This window comes from Notothenia rossii (assembly GCF_949606895.1).
Source record: "Notothenia rossii genome assembly, chromosome: 7".
Lineage (NCBI taxonomy): Eukaryota > Metazoa > Chordata > Actinopteri > Perciformes > Nototheniidae > Notothenia > Notothenia rossii.
Window position 1 is genome coordinate 30411411 of NC_136905.1, and position 6230 is coordinate 30417640.

The 6230-nt window shown below is 38.5% G+C and overlaps 1 long non-coding RNA gene across 1 annotated transcript in view; it reads left to right on the forward strand.

Moving 5' to 3' along the window:
* The window catches only part of LOC307045751, an 88749-nt gene extending 82519 nt beyond the window's left edge, over positions 1–6230 (forward strand). Inside the window, exon 3 of the long non-coding RNA XR_013809979.1 lies at positions 5881–6230. This is a non-coding gene — a long non-coding RNA (uncharacterized lncRNA). The remainder of the gene's footprint in view (positions 1–5880) is intronic.

The window sequence follows — 6230 nt, forward strand, 5'->3', positions numbered from 1 at the left end:
ACACTTCTGTGGTCATTTGGGTGGATTTTCCATATCTCTGGCCCCCGTTGCTCGATCGAGGGGAACTCCCACATACTCCTTATTTGGTAATGTGTGTGTGTGAGACTGCCGCATAGCCAAGACCAGCTGCGATAACTCTGGTGGCTACCATTAGCAGCTAACTTTTACTCTCCAATTTTTGTATAAAAATGAAATTATGGATTATAAATAAAAAAATAATTACCCAGAAACATTATCAACCTATGGATTAACCGATTAAGCCACGTTTTTTCTCATTTTAATGCCATTGAACAAGTCTTTTGATCATATTGACAGCTACGGTGAGACGATCTCCCGTAAAAGCTCCGTAAAGGTACGTGTTGTGATGTCTGTGTTTGCTTCCCCTGTCGCGAGTTCGGATCACTCAGTGATGATATATATACCTAAATAAATTGTGGAACCTCAGCTTTAATCGGATATCTTGTATGTGCAGCTCCGATAAGTAATAAGGGTATCTTTTATCTTGAGTTCTGTGCCAAAGTGCGTTAGCATTTTTCGCTCAGGGGTCATTTAGATGCTTCTTATGAGACTTGTGTTTTGTTTTGGTAAAAATGGTTTGTATCGTTAGTTAGCTGAGATTATTCCCGTTAATCTGGTATTACACATTAATAGGTTCTTAAATATGAAGACCCCCTGAGACCACTGTTCGAAATGGGGGGGGGGCTTGGCTCCCCCAAAGAGGGAGGGAGCTCCCCTGAAGGCCGACTTTGAGATAAATAGGGGGAGCCCAAAATAATCGTGCATATTTGTGTCACACAGATTAGAAATGTTGAGTTTCTGTAAATAAAAGTTCTTCAAATAAATAATAGCCATTGTTCATTACAATTTCTGAATATTTGTTTTATATTTGTGAATATTTCTGGGTGTTGCCATCTGTACGTGGCGGCGCTGCATTCTTTACGCTAATTACGTTGCTATGGTTACGGCATGCGATGCTGGCGCGGTATTTTATATTTTCATACTGATATTTTTTTTAACTCTGGCTTTGTAATAAAAAATATGGCGAAACGAAAACAGCCAAGCCTTGCAGCTTTTGGATTCACAAGCAAAGAAGCGAAGGAGTCTAAAAATGACAATGTGAACGGAACAACTTTTAGTTGGCCGGCTGTAAGCGGCGTTAGGGTCAAGTTTGACAGCTCCACACCGAGGGAGAGGCCTGCCGATGCGGAGCCTGAAGAGGCTTCAACAACGGCCACAGCTGCCGGCGCCACCTGCACTAGTGAACCTGACGATGGCCATGACCTGCCTTTTAACTGAACACAGAACATATGGAGTGAGTGGAATGAAAGGTATCCATGGCTTTTCAAAAAAATAAAAAATGTGGATGTGAGATTTGCAAAGAGGCAAAAAGTATATTGATCTCACTGCCGCTCACAAAAAAATCCACCCTTGTGCACCTTTCAAAACAATGGACTCAGGGAAAAGTCAGCTGTGATCAACAGAATAACCTGCGGAAAAAGATTTATGAGCACCATAAGAGCCAGGCACACGAAAAAGCGATCGAGATTTCGGAGATGAGAAAAAAATATGTCCTAAGGTAGGCCTATTGGCAATCAATATTGATCTAATGCAGGAAACATACACATCTTTCTGGTCTGCCTATATGATTGCCAAATAAATAAATAAATAGGGGTCCCCCGAAAGCAAATGGGTAATTCGAACATTGCCTGAGACACAGTGTCGTGAGAAAAAAAAAGAAAAAAGGACCCGCCGACGGGGACCTCGGGGCTTAACAGGTTAACTTCTTATGTTTATATTAATATTTGTATTCTATTTTGACATATTACTTTCACCGCTTATGTTTTTATCATTATCTTCATTTTATTTTAAACACAAATAAGTGTCTAGGAGACTCAAGTGTCATAAAGTCAGTATTGAATATCATAGGGATCATATTGTCTTATAAATTATAATACATGCACTGTATTGTAAAATATATGGTATATACTGTGGTATAATGTTGTATTGGACATTTTACTTTAACTTGTTTATGTTTATATCAATATTGTTATTTTCATTTTATTGTATTCTTTATTGGACATTTTACTTTAACTTTTAGTCTTCATTTAAATATATATACTTTATTTGATCCTATTATTGCATATACTTACTTTACCATTGTATGTTCATAAACATATTTTTATTCTTTTTTATTTAATATTTTATTGGACATTTTACCTTCAATTATTATGTTTCTATACATTTTTCTATAATATTGGATGTAATCTTTAATTTGTGTTCATTCTCAAATGGAGCAATTGCCATAAAACCCAATTCGCCCCGGGTTTGGTAAATTCTTCTGATTCTGATTATACTGCTCAGTAAACTTACATCCTCATAAACTACAGTTAAGCACTACACATGTTAAATATTGAACAACCCAAGTCACACTATAGACTCCCTAAGGAGTACACACACAGGACCAGGAGGATGATCATGTTTGTTTAACCACACAGTTAAAGGCCAGTGCAATAATCGGTACTGTCAGTTAATTCGACCATCATATCAGAAAGATCTACGTCTATCCAGCGCTGGATAACAATGCTGTACATACAGCCTGTGTGTACAGCATTGTTAAACTGTGTGTATCATGCACCATCTGTTCTCTTGTTCCCTCTTGGAAGATTACTGGTCACTATGTCAAAGCATTTCTAATCCACGATTAATCTAGAGATCAAATAGGCCATCTGATCTGTGGCCCCGTACAAATCTTTGGAAGGTTTGTCTCATTTTATGCCACGTCTCCCAACCCATGTCTCGTGTAAAAGATAAACAATCAACACCTACATTTTACTGGAAAAAGTGACACTTTGTAAACCAGATGTTATTCCAGAGCCACCATCCAGCATTAAAGTGCTTAATCCCACTTCAATCTGAATATTCATTTACTGGCTGTTCTACCTTATTTAGCAGTCAGCGGCTATAAATATTGTCGCCACTTTTCCTGGAGTCCTTGTGGCTGGGTGAGCAGCTTTGGCTCGTTTCCCAACAAGGCTCCATTTAACAGATGAGTAAAGAGAAAGGGAGAGTGAGAGGGGGGGAGAGGAAGAAAGAGAGGGAAGATTTTCTCCACCATTTTTGTTCCAGAAATGAGTTTGCAGAGAAGGGGGTCAGAGATTCACACGGGTCACTGACTGATGGATTATAACGCTTTACGGTCAGATTGTAGTAACCTTAACTTCATGCAGAGAGATAAAGAGGAGGAAGCTGAAATCTGACTGCGCTCGTGCGAGGAGTAACAACAGCCAACTATCAGATGCTATCTGTCTGCAACAGTGCACCACTTTTCCTGCTGGCAAGGACACCAGGCTTGGAAGAGGAGGGGCGGTTGGGGAGTTGCTGCTTTCTAAAAGCTATAAATCCTCACAGTGTGTCTTCTGCCACAGGCATGGACCCACACGCAGAATAAAGATTATGAAACATGGACTGCTATTTCTTTAGTCATCCCTCTAAATGCAGCAGTGAGGGAGAAGTGTGGTACAGTGTCTGTGTGGGAGTGTGAATTATGAAGTGACTTAATGACTGAGGGAGTGACTGGGTTCATTTCACCTCCAGCTGCTCCTGGAGCTGCTGAAGCTGGTCAGTGTGTCCCACATAGGCAGACCCGTGAGATATGTGTGAATATTAATGAGTAGATCTGTGTGAATGAGAAACAGGAAAAAGGCCAGAGGCACACTGCAGCGGCTTGTCTTTAGTTCAAACTCACAAATGCTCTTGGAAGCACCACACATATATGTTTTTAGTAGAGATATATTTCAGAAGTGAGCTAATCCTTGGTGATGTCACCCATTGGTTCGCGTAACATGGTTTTAAAGTCTTGAGTTAAGCGTTTTGGCCAACGCAATCTTTTTGTGTCGCAAATGTTCCACAATAATGTCAGATTGCTTACGCCATATTCAAGATTAAGAAAAAAAAATTCCCTTGGCCTTCGATTTGCAACGCAATACATAGAAATGTAAAGTTTTTGACAGCCACAACTTCTTTATTTTGGTGAAAATAAAAACAATGAAAGTGACGATAAAGGGTTTGCAAAATGACTGCCAAACCCCTATTTCTGATACATTTTAATAGATAACATGCATCTGTCATCGTAATGCGAAAAAAATATCGAAAGCAGGTCCGTACTTGGGAGATTAATGTACCGTGATGTTACCTATTGGTTTGTTGACTACCATGTTAAAGTTTGACATTTTGGTTGTCGTCATCTTGGTTTCTTGGAAGTAGAAAATATACAAAAGAGTGGAGCCTACTGTACCTGATTGCTGGGTCAGACATTTTTAAGCTACTAAAATGTAACAATTACTTTTCAAGAATAGATAAAAACATATGCAATTGTTGAAGTTCTAAGACAAAAAGCTGAACCACACCATTAGTACCCTGTTATTCAGAAGCCAGCCACGTCCTGAAGCATGTCCTGCTTTATTGCCTATTTTATTTTATATAGTACCTTTATTTACAAAATGAACATATTCTGTCTTGAAGTAGACTTGAAACCTAGTGATTGAGATGATACATTTATTAGGAATTCAATTGAGAATTAGAGTAATTTTCTGGTAGACTTCTATACAATCGGATTTCTTTTTGCCATCAGTGGACTCGCCCATGCTGGCCATTAGAGAGAATGCAGGTTTGAGACAGACCCAGAGGTTGCCCTTTCATTCAACCCAATTAAGAATGCAAGATAAAAGAGAAAATAAATGAATAAGACAGGAAAATCCTTTCAGTTTTCATTGTTAATTTAGCTTTATATCATATTTAAAACACTGTTGTAGGTCAAGGAAGGTAAACCTCTCACCACCTGCTGGCAGAGAGCATCTGGAGGTCTCCAGCTGGGTACTGTGTCACAACAGCAGGGTATCGTAGATTATTAATAAGCACATGTACACAGTCCCACTAAGTTTGTTTGGGAAGTCTGGCACGCAAACCCTCAGCAGCCCCTAAAAAGCATTCCAGAGACAAGAGTGCAACCAGACAGCAGGATGACAGGGAATAAAGAGGAAGGAAAGGAAGAGTGGGGTTAAGTGTGGTGGGGTTTCTGAGATGGGTGTGGTGGTGGGAGACACTCTTATGAAATATTTAGTAGTTGGTCCTTCAAGTTAATTTACAGTGACTTTACTAATTGAAGTGGTGTGACCAACCTCAACACAGACACAGGGAATAATGGAAGGATAATAACGGATTTCTAAGTGCGTACATGTGAAGGAAAATATGTATGTTTCATGCAAAGATAAGACAAAAATAAAAAAAGGAGTTTGGTGATTAAGGAAGCTGGCAAGGATAATTAATTCCACCGTTCCATCGACCCATCTTCTCTTTATCGCCTCTTTATCATAATTAATGTGATGTTATCCCCTCACGCCACAGCTGCCTTTGAATTACGCTCTCAATGGTGCTCGATTATAATTGTCTTTTCCCAGCTTCTGCTTATCTTCCTCCATCAGTAGCACTGATTATCTCTTACAGCTATTCTGATGTGCACGGTTATAATAGTGCCCTAATTATAACTCAACAACATGTTGTATTTAGCCGCCGGATCCCATTTATTTTGCCACTGAACATGTTCAGTTAAGCTCTTTTCTATTATTGTGCTTGCTGTTTGGTTTAATATCTCATTTGGTAATAATGCTCAACAACAGACTGTGACCTTATCCTTATTTATTTCCACTCAAATACATGAAAAGGATTTTGAAAGAGGGTAAAAAAAACGTATTGTATAACATAATTAAATCCAATTGTAAGTAAGTTACTGCTCAAATTCTGTTACTAAAACAAATACCAATCCTGATATTTGATGTTTTTTTTTTAATCTTGAACACTGTCTTTGTCTCTTTTGTCCCCCAGTTGTGTCCCTCTCATAAATGACTGGCACCAGAATGGCCCCCCAAGTCAAATATGTCTAGAACCGCCACTGTTGTTAACAAATGCTGTGTGTCAAACCTTAAAAGTACTAAAAGGCTTGGGACTTCTAGTTTACTCTGAAATGGATTTTAATTTATTCAATGTTTTGTGTCTGTGTTTATTGTATCTTACCTAAGTTGAAATAATTATAATAAAGTAATGTTTTGGACCATTTAGTGGTATGGGTTGGATTAGTTTTTAGATCATTTGGTTAATGTAACATATTTTTTTAAGCTCGTAACTCTTTCAATTTCTAGATAGGTTAATATTGTAAATACTTTATGTTCAGTGTG